The 10,567-nt window shown below is 42.3% G+C and overlaps 1 long non-coding RNA gene across 18 annotated transcripts in view; it reads right to left on the reverse strand.

Annotated features, from left to right (window-relative positions):
* LOC308064210 overlaps positions 1-10,567 on the reverse strand; it is a 72,240-nt gene that overhangs the window by 10,057 nt on the left and 51,616 nt on the right. For 12 of the 18 annotated variants that reach the window (XR_013928291.1, XR_013928293.1, XR_013928298.1 and 9 more), the window contains 5 exons: positions 9,858-10,056; positions 9,443-9,495; positions 3,756-3,888; positions 2,902-3,002; positions 971-1,637 (listed from right to left, as the gene is read on the reverse strand). This is a non-coding gene — a long non-coding RNA (uncharacterized lncRNA). Of the gene's footprint in view, positions 1-685; positions 1,638-2,901; positions 3,003-3,755; positions 5,057-8,277; positions 8,326-9,442; positions 9,496-9,857; positions 10,057-10,567 lie in introns of all 18 variants that reach the window. The other 6 variants (XR_013928296.1, XR_013928297.1, XR_013928303.1 and 3 more) reach the window with 6 other exon arrangements.

The raw sequence follows: 10,567 nt of genomic DNA on the forward strand, positions 1-10,567 counted from the left end.
TGGCTCTTGAAACAATAGCGGCGTGCCCGTAACGCCGAGAGCTGCCCCGTTGTTTCCCGTTACTGCTCGATATTGATATTATTTGTGGTGGGGGATTTTTTTTTTTTTTTTTTTTTTTTTTCTCCTCTGGGGCCTGGTTACTCCACTTCAGATTCTTCCCCTGTTTTATTAGAGGTTGAAAAAGGTTCAAGACCTGGTTGTACCGCTGCTCCCACCGACAGCTAAGGAACCAGTTTGGCGTCTGGTTTGTCTGTTGTTTTACTGCTGACCTTCAAATCAACTTTCCCCCCTGACCCCAGGAGGCATCTATCATGACAAGAGGCTGTTTAACACAAATGGTGCCCATTTATAGGGGAAGAGAGTCAGAAGATTTCCTTGGTTGTTGGTTTTTTTTTTGTTGGGTGTTTTTTTGTTGGTTGGTGGTGGGGTTTTTTTTTATGAAGAATTTGGTTTTTTCACCCCTCTTTTCTCAGTCACCACAGGTGAAATCCCTCCTAGCAGCTGGCTTATGAAATAATGCGAGGGGAGGCCTTAATGAGCTGAAAGCACCCTCAGCTGGAGATAAATATATGCAAATGAGATGCACAAACAAAGGAGCCCGGACAGAGAAATATCTGCAATTCCAGCAAAATGCTGCCTGCAGCTAGAAGATGAACAGCTTTGATAAAATGGTAACAAAAAGCACCTTTTTCTCCTCCAGCTTGTTTTACATTGCAATAGAGCATTGTTATTGTAACCCATTGGAGCATGCAGAGGTTTTCTGCCGCAGCTTCAAAAAAAAAACCAAAAAAAACAACTGTTTAAACATTTGTTTTTAAGGCATTCATGGGCTATGAGCAATGTGATGGCTTGGGGTTTTTTTGGGTGGCTTGGGGTGGGGTTTTTGGGGGGGTTGGTTTGGTCAGGGTGGGTGTTTTGGGGGTGTCTTGGTATATTTTTTTTAGCGATTTTTTAATTATTTTTTTTTTACCTGTTGGTCTCTCTCCGGCTCGGGTTGCTGACGGTTTTTGTTGTGATGCTTTGCAAGGGGGGTGGCTGTTGCTTCTCTAAAAAAAAAATATAATTGGAGTTTTGCTTTCAAATTTGGAGGGAAAATCCAAGTTGACAAGTAGCAAGGAGCAGCTCGGGGCGGGGGGGAGAAGGGGGGAGAAAAACAGACTTGAACATTCACCAAGCAACACCCAAACAGGCAGCTTTAATGAAAGCAATCAAGCCTCTGAGCTAATTCAAAGACAGACATCTAACATGCTGATTTTAATAAGCTTTTAAAAGGCAATCTCTAACTTTTAAAAGTCACTCTTTTTAATTTAATTGAGGTTTTTTGGTTCATATATTGCCAAAACAAACACAGCCACTAAAATATGTTTTCAATATGTATAAGTAGCATATCTAGACAATGTTTTAAATTAGCTCCCTAATTTTTTTTATTTTTTTTTTGGGGGGGGTGGGGTGGGGAGAGGCTTACTTCGGATGAGTTGAAGACATTTTCCAAGCAGAGCTCGTCATGTCAAAATAATACCTTTATATTCTCGTCTCTGCCTTATGCATCCTCCTGTGCGAATACCGGGATGTCTCTTACCTACAGGCTTCTTCAGAACACAACCCCGACCCTCTGTCGGAAAGACACAGGTTACTTTCTAAGAGGCAGAGGAGAAAAAGGGAGAGAAAATACAGTACTGTTTAACTTCTAACCTGATGATATCATTAAATAGATCATTATGGATTTATAAACGGAGGATAAACACCATAAAGTTTAGAGGGCCCTTTACTCAAGGCAGTAATTGCAATTTTTACATCTGGCAAGAAGAAAAATAGACTTACCTTTTTAAAAAAGAAAAATCCCCCTCTTACTAGGTTATACGGCTTTGGCACTTAAAGATGTTAGAGCAGACAAGTGTCGGATTTCCCGATGTCGAGAAGATTTCCTAATTTTTCATAGGCTTCTCCTGTTGCTTTTTTGGCCCGATGTGAGAGCCATCAATTTAATTTGTGGGGCTACGTGCTGGAAACCGGGCTGTAGGCATATGTGTGCTTTAATGAACCCTAAAACCTGCCAGCCAGCTCTCTGCCTGCAGTTGCCCCAAGCTCAGGATTTCAAGAGTTAATAAAAACTTGGTTATATTAGGAAGGCTTGCTTTTTGCAGCCCAGGTTTGTAGCAGCATAATTATGTTCAACTGCTGTTGTTTGAAAAGGGCAAACAGCATCTTAGGCACAGAACAATGAAATTACAGCTGAGATTTAGGTTAGCAAAAGCCGTCTTCTGCAGGCTTTTATGATTCATTATTTCCCATTAAATACAGTATTAGAAGTGTACACCAGATAGCTCATGGTTGCTGCGCTCAGAGCACATTATCTATATTACACAGGTCTGGGGAGCAGAATTAGAAAACTTTGGGGGAATGAGCAATATGTGTTTGCTGATAGAAGTACCATATGGCTCATCTTCCTCAATTGCTTTCATTGCGACTCTGATGCTGGAGAAATTAAAGTTTTATTTGATGTGGCACAGCTTAATGAACTGTCTTCTGTTAGGAAAATTGAATATGTTTCCTGTTATTTGAGCACAGAGCCCTCATGGTTTTGGCTGATGAGGGATGCATTATGTATTGTTTATTTAGCATTTTGAAAACAAAAGCAGATATTGGAGGTAAAATTGATTACTGCAGGATGTGTTATATAATCACATTTTTCTTTCTTTCTGTCTTTAAATTACAGCCTTGCCTATTATTTTTATGACGGCATTTTTCTGATGTCCCCTCCCCCACACACCAAAAAAAAACCCAAAACCGAGGGGGGTATTGAGGCAAAGTATATAATCTCTGCTTTGTTTAAAAGCAGCACTATGATTTTTAAAGCTTAGGGAAGGACATGGGAAAAAAAAAAAAAAAAAGCACACTTACATGTGTATTGACCTGCAGGCCCAGCGGCCGCCGTGCAGTCGGTCTGGGGATGCTCGAGGACCGCGTGTCTCGTTAGAGGGAGGCTCGTTTCTCCATTCCAGCTGGAGGACACAAAGAGGGGAACATCCAGACTTCAGTCACCAAATACCCCAAACCTCACATTTCTAAATATGCCAGAGAGAGTTAATTGCAAAATGTTAATGCCCGGAGGGGAGGGGGTGGATGTGAAGGGGGAGGATGTAGGGCAGGATCGGGTGGAGCAGGGCCCGCGTTACCTGGCGCTGCAACACCAGGCATCTATCTGTGGCGAGAAAGAAGTTATTGATGGAAAGATGGCTCAGATCAAAGGCAACGTGTGTTTTTTGGCTTTGTTTTATAGCACATGCAGCCGCGCACGCCGAGCTGTAAGTGCCCTGCGCGTATCACCGGTGTGGTTAGCGGCGGTGAGCCCTGCGACAGGGCTGCGTGCACTAGCCCCCCTTCTCCCCAAGCCTCTGTGCAGGCAACTGTATGTAAACTCTGAAACTTAAGGCAAAATATATATGCGTGTATATATACATATATATATGTATCTTTGAAGTATGTTATCCTTATTAATTCCACTTCTACTTGTTGGAAATCCTGCCCCACAACACCCTCTGGCTTTTGCTGTTATTGATCTCCCAGAAAAAGGGGTGGAGGGGGGTGGCGGGGGGGGGGAGCAGGGAGGTAAAACCGAGCTGGGATAGCTCAGTGCTTTTTTCCTGCCCTCCACGCTGCTCTGACAAAAAGGCAATTTGTCTTGTGTGCCCCGTGATGTTTGAGGACTCTGGCAAACGTGCATGTTAAACAAGCCCCGTGCAGAATCTAAATACCATCCATTAAAAGAGAAAGTCCCAACGTGTTTATAGCAGCGGGCCAAGGCGCGCAGCCCTCGCTCCGGCAAAACTCCCATTGACGTCAGTGGGGCTTGTGCTTATGCAAAGAGTGCGGGATGCTGCCCTGTACCTTAAGGAAAAAGAAAAAAAGAAAGAAGAAAAAAAAAAAAAAAGAAATGAGCGGTATTGGAAGGAGGATGTTGCTCTTGAAAATGTCTCGGAGCAAAGTGGTTAAGCAAAGCCTGTACAAACAGTGACTATAAATATTTTCCATTCTGTATAGCTCTTCAAACAGTTCCCTGCCATAATTTCAGATGAGCTCAAAAATAAATAAATTGCTGTGTGAGGGGGAGAAGGAGAAAGAAAAAAAAAAAAAAAAAGACAAAAAAATTACATTGCAACCAATGTCGAAACCACAAAAACTTCATTCTTTTTCAGCCAGATCTATTTCCCGGAGAAGAACCCGGCTGGTTTTTATGAAAGGCTGCTCCATGACAGGAGCCTCCTTTGAGGAAGACCATTATGCATTGTTATCAGCATGGCGTAATTTGACTGTTGACAAAGTATCTGTGGCAGTGAGAATGAAAGCAGTTAGAAGTGTGGCGGGTTGTAATCAAGAAGATGCTTAGCTGTGCAACGCTGCATCTTGAGCAGATTTGAATCAACATTGCCTTGAGGGGACACACACACACACACACACACACACACACACACACCAAAAAAAAAAAAAAAAGTCCATTAATTTTTAGTGGGAAAATTAGAGTGGCACTTGATGAAGTGAAATTTGACATGTGTTAATTGCTCCGCAGCTCTCCTAATTAGAGATTTTCAAATTCTTTTACTGCTGTCAGCCTGATGCCACATTGTCTTGCTGGACAAATAGTAAAATTGCAAATTGAGTTGATCAAGAAGTTGGACTTGGAGATATTGGACTCCAGCTCGTTTGCTGCCGATTGTCATTTTCATAGGAGGGCTGGGGGTGTTGTGGCCTATGAAGGGCATTTGGGGAGAGAAGAAAGTACAATAAAATCCTTCTTCTTGATAAATAAAGAATCAATGATTTAACAGAGCTTGTTTAAAAAAGATTAAAGGAATGCAAGAAGTGGACAATAAAGCGATGGAGTTGCAAATAAACCTTTAACCTTTGTTAAATCCATGCCTTGCATAACATTTCAGGTACGATTCTGTTTATAATAAAGCCATTAAATTCGGCTTGGTTTTTCCATGCACGTTGTTCGCAGCGTGGTACGTGGGGGCATGGAGTGGGACTGAGGTTCCTGTGTGCGCTTTGCCCTGACCTGAAAGGCAACATAGGAAGGCCAGGTTTTATATCAAAAACTAGTTACAAGGTTGTATGAACGCAAGTATTGTGCCGGTTCGGAAAGCGTGATTTTGTTTCTTTTGCTTTTGGTTTGCGGGTCTTTTTAATCTCCCCACCCTGCGTCACTCCTCCCCTCCCTTAGCCTTTGCACCCCTCTTAATTCATTAACATATTGAATTTTTTCAATTTTCCATTTTCTTGCAATAACAATATTAATGCCAGGGCCAAGGCCTGATTGGAGCTAAATTACTTGTTACCTGCTGGCATTTATTTATATGGCATTGAATTATAAAGCTTTGCTATTGTCATGCCTTGGGCGAATTGTTTATGACACCAGTAATAGGAGTAATTGTTATTGTTGAAATTACCTGTCAGCTACCCATAGCAGTGGCCCTTGTCCCACTGACAAATAGTGACAGGGGAGAGGGATCCTCCGCACGTCCTCCTGATGACTTCTCCTCTGATAATAAGGAGTGCAGGGCCTCTGATAATTTGCCTGTCACTGTTGAGTGCAGCTCAGAGAGAGTTGGCCAAATTGTTGTCATTCACTTTGACAAAGACAGCAAAACGCTCTGGAGCAGGAGGAGGATTATCAAAATAAATGAAAGCGCTAGCATGTCCTTTGTTTTGGGGTTTTTTGGGTTTTCTTTTTTCCCCCCCTCCCCATCCCCGCTTGCCTGCCTTGATGCCAGAGTTGTGAAAATGGGAATACCTTTCTCAGCGGTGCGGCTTCGGAGGCAGCACGGGGAGGGGATGGTGGGGACGGACACGACAACACCGGGGCTTTTGCAATTTGCTTTCTGTTTGCCTGGAATGTTTTAGTTTCTAAATATATATATACATTAAATTCTTTATTATTTTTTTTTCCCCCTAAGGCTGTCCGTGTTTCAGCAATTACCGACTGTCATTGCAAGAGAAAGTGCGGTGTTTCTGTTGGGTGGATTTTATTTGCTTTTTGATTTTTTTTATTTCTCCTAGTCAGCAGCATTTCTTTCAGCTCTTCTGCTCTTGCTTTGGTGCCCAGCACCACGAACGCCCACCCCGGCGCAGCAGCCGGTGATGCCCCATGCACAGGAGGCATGCCTCTGCGCTGCTACAGAGCCTGCAGCTCTTTGTCCCCCCTGAGCTGTTGCAATATCAGCCAAATTATCTTCACCAAAAATATTATTTCCTCTAGGAAAGGAGGTTCTGCCACTGATAAACCAAGCGGAGGTTTGTTTGTTGCGGCAAAGGACCGCTGCTAACGAGGCTTTGCGAAGAGGCAGTGTTATTTGTCAGAGCCTATCTATTTTTTAAAAAATAAATAATTTTTTTAAAAATTACAAAAACTCCCCCTTCATGTCCTGCAGCTGGTGTACACAGAAGGATGCCCATGCTCAGCGGAGACTTGCTGCCCCTCACACCTTGACACAGCTGAGAAATACCCCATTTTACACCACGGCAGCAGCTGAGGGATGCCTGAAGCACGTGTTTGGGGTGAGCACGTTACACCCTGCCCAACCTGGCCTCCTCCACCCCGCATCCCTCACAGCCGCCTTCTAATCGCAATCATGTCCCCTTCATTGGTCTTTACCCTCAGGTAGTGACTACCTGGGGCACACAGCACCTTGGGGGCTGCTCCAGGCCCTTCACCCCCCGTAGCCGGTCCCCATCTGACTGGCAAAACCTCCCACCAAGTCACCTATGCATCACTTTATCAGCCGTAAGGATGCGGTTTGGTCCACGTCAATACCTGCGGGCACCACCTTGCCCCTCAGTTTGCTCCCTGAAGGAATCGGTCCCAATTGTTGCCACCGAGAAATTTCAGCAGCAGCGAATAAATCTGCCGAATCCAAGTCTTTCATTTGTAACCATTGGGCTCAAACGCATAATTTAGCCAAATTATCAGCTGCCTCCATCTTCCCAGGGAACGAGTGCAAACAACGTTTTAGGACCAGACATCTAAATTTAGTAGGGTTTTGAATAATTGATAGGCTGGTGTGACAGAAGATAGGAACTTATGTTTCTAATCATCCCGAAGCATTTCTCCTTCCTCCCACCCCCCGAAATGAAGTCACTTTGTTTGCCGTTAAATATACGGAAGATGTCCACTTAACAAGTATAAAATTGTGATAGCATTAAGAGGTTATCCGTGGTAATAAAAAGCGGGGAACATGCCTGGGAATGTGATCTGTAAGGCAGATAATTTTTAAGGATGGGGCTTGTCCTTGCTTTGTCTGGGGAGAGGCACATTAGCGATCCCAGGGGAAAGGCGGGGGGCGGGGAGGGGGGGGGAATAACGCGCGTTTCCAAATGAAGATATTTAAAACGTGTAATGTATTTTGGCCTGTTACTGTAAGCTGTGTTTGATGTTTTTCCTATAAAGCCTAAATTAAGCCTCCTAGAAACGGCTGTGTATCTCCTGCTCCTAGCTGCAGCAAAAAACAAAATAGGTTTTAAATGTCTATATCACTGCTACGGGGGTAAGCTCTGACACACGGGTGTCGTCGTCCCCCCCGGATTTTCTTTCTCCCTCCTTCCATAACGCAGCCCCAGCACTGAGATAACCCACCTTTACATTTCAAGTTCATTTGAAATGTAAACTTTTAGCAAATAAGCGGTGGCTTCTGGAGCCGGATCGCCGCAGTGACTGGCAGCACATTCCTTTTTCTCCCTCCCTCCCCTCAGCGTAAGAGGTTTGAAATACCCATCAGTGTCAAAAGAAACTGCGCAGATCGCTGCTGCTCTAAATAAGGCAGAGCAATGTTCAGGGGAAAAAAACCTAACATACACACACACCCCCAAAAAAAAAAAAAATCTCTCAATGGATTAAAATGACATTTCTGTACCGTGTCAGTACAGATGACAAAGCGTCGTGTTTTGCATCATTTCAAAAAGATATTCTTTAAACAGATTTGGTGTATAAACAGTCAGCAGGCTTTGTTTGAAACATTTAAGATCAAAAGTTAGGGGAAGAACAATTAATATTGCCTATTAAAATCCCCTGTTATTGTTAGATACACATTTTGTGGTTACTGACTATAAATAAAAGCAAAGGAACAGAGCCACGGTTTCTCACCACTGCAAATACAAAAAGGCAATTTCCAGCTTTTTCCCTTTTTTTTTTCCTCCCCCCTGCAAGTTGCTCTTGGATGTGTTTGCTGAATAAACGGGATTAACTGTATTTAAAACAAGAGATAAAGAACAGCTTTTTATTACACTGAACAGTCTGCAGGGTTTTCACAGTCCTCTGAATGCACTTCATGCCTGGAAAAAAATATTCATATTTTACCTTTTTTAATGACACTCTGTATAGAATGAGCAAAAATATCCTTCTATTTGTAATCATACAAATATGGAATCAATAGGGAATGATAAAAAAAAAGGGTATTTTTACTATTTCTCTTTCTGTCCAAACATTGGAATGATTTTTTTTATTAGTTTTTTTTCTCCCCAGTTTTGCAGCAGGATGAGAAACCAGGGAGGAAAGTATTCATTTTGCTGGAGGAGCTTTCCCCTTTCCTCCGGCTGCAAAATCTCACCGAGCACTGTTAATACAAAACTAATGGCAAGAGTGCGATCCGAGGAGCCAGCCTGCAATCAGCTGCATTTCAATGGAGGCTTTCTCAAAAAATAGGTACAAAGAAAAGAATTTAGACAAATTTGCCTCTTAACCTTTAAAGATTTCCTGACTATTCCAGTATGTCCTTTATTACATTAATTTTTTATTTAAATTACACCATTAACTGGATATGAATTTATCAAGAATACATATATTGATTTATAAAACAGTATCATTAATTATTATAATAGCTAGATGTAGCTGATATTACAAAGCCATTTAAAGGTTTTTAATATAACTTGGACATACATAGATAGATAGACATTATGGACAAGACTACAATTTAAACTGGCTACCAGCAGTTAATGAAATCCTTGATTTATTTTCTCGTTTAGAGATTGATTATATTGTCGCTTTGTAAAACTATTTATTTTATGCCATTTTTCAAAGGATGTCTCAATAAAAGGAAAAGATAAATAAAATATCCAGCCAAGTCTCAAAGCATATTTTGGTTTATACTTTCTTTTTTAATACTGCTGCTGCTAATTTATTACAAGTTTGGAGACTTGTCACCTTCACGAAGAATTGGCTTTCCTGACAGTAGCTCTGTTTGCAAATGCACAATTTCATATATTTGGATTTAAAAAAAAAAAAAACAAAAACAACCAAAGAAGGGGGGGGGGGGGGGGGGGGCACGGGAAAAGAGGCCGTCTTCCCAACAACATCATGTTTATTTCCTAAACCAAAACCCAACAAAATGCTTTTCCAGCGTAGATTTCTTAGACATATTTTTTGTTTAAGCTGTGGAAAAATGGGACTTACCCTAGTGCTGCAAAGCAGTCAGTCATGGAGAGCATTTTGATTTAAAATGCAATCTGAGGAGAAAAAAGGAAAAAAAAAAAGGAATAAGAAAAAAAAAAAAAAAGAGAAGGAATGATATAAACAAACAGTACACCACTTTCAAGTTTCTCCTAAAATGTTCCTAGCTTAACTAATACATTGAAAGTTTAAATCTTTACACATTGTTCTTGAGGGGCTATGTCTCTTGACTCTTTATTTATATCACTTATTCTTGTCTGGCAACATATGTTACCGATTTATTATAGTATTTTTTTTACTGTTAGCCAGACAAATGTAAGGGCTAGCTGAGGAGGGGTAGTTGCATCTGATGAGTTTAACAATTGCAGGGCATCCTTTAGGGGTAGCCAATGGGCTCTTTTGAAGCTATAATACTCACCATTAACCATTTTCATGCTGACATATTTTTATTGTCGGAGTTGGGGCTTCCCCTGTCGTCAGCTTCTTTTGTTTCCCATGGCTTCGCGAGGAACGGGGTGGTTGAGAGCGGTTCGTCCAGCAAAGGCTGTCGTAGGCACCTCAAACTGCACTTTGATAGCTTGGCAAATAAATCTGCATGGGGTGTTGTGTCCCCCCAACTGAATAAAAAGGCATGCAGAAAATAATACTTAAAAAAAATCTAATTCTATAATGCACGACGAATGCAAACAAACACATAGGTGGTCAGGTTTCTCAGTGCCATTGCTGACACCGAAAGCTAACAAGGAGGAAGGCTCTTCCCACCACAGCAACACCCCCCAAATTCTCATATTAAATGGATGCCCCAACAGCAGATGGAGCAGTGGCAAGGACCGGTGGTGAGCTGGGTGTCATGTTTTACGTGTGGCATTTTTAGGTGACCCATTCTGCAGTAAGAACTTGAACTCTCGCCGCCTTTTGCTTCCTACTCATCTTCCACCCTGTCTCCTTGTTCAATGCCAACAGGTCCCTGCAGCTCCCCTGGGAACTGTACCCCCCTTTGCTGCTTCACTGCTGGAGCCCCAGCTCGAGCTTCTGGGAGCCAACAGGTCCCCACAAGCCATGGGGATGTAATTCCGAACATAACACCACAACCACGACTTGGGTGCTAAAGCAAACCATGACACCTAC

The sequence above is a fragment of the Falco punctatus genome (genome assembly GCF_963210335.1).
Source record: "Falco punctatus genome assembly, chromosome: 5".
NCBI classification, from domain to species: Eukaryota; Metazoa; Chordata; class Aves; order Falconiformes; family Falconidae; genus Falco; species Falco punctatus.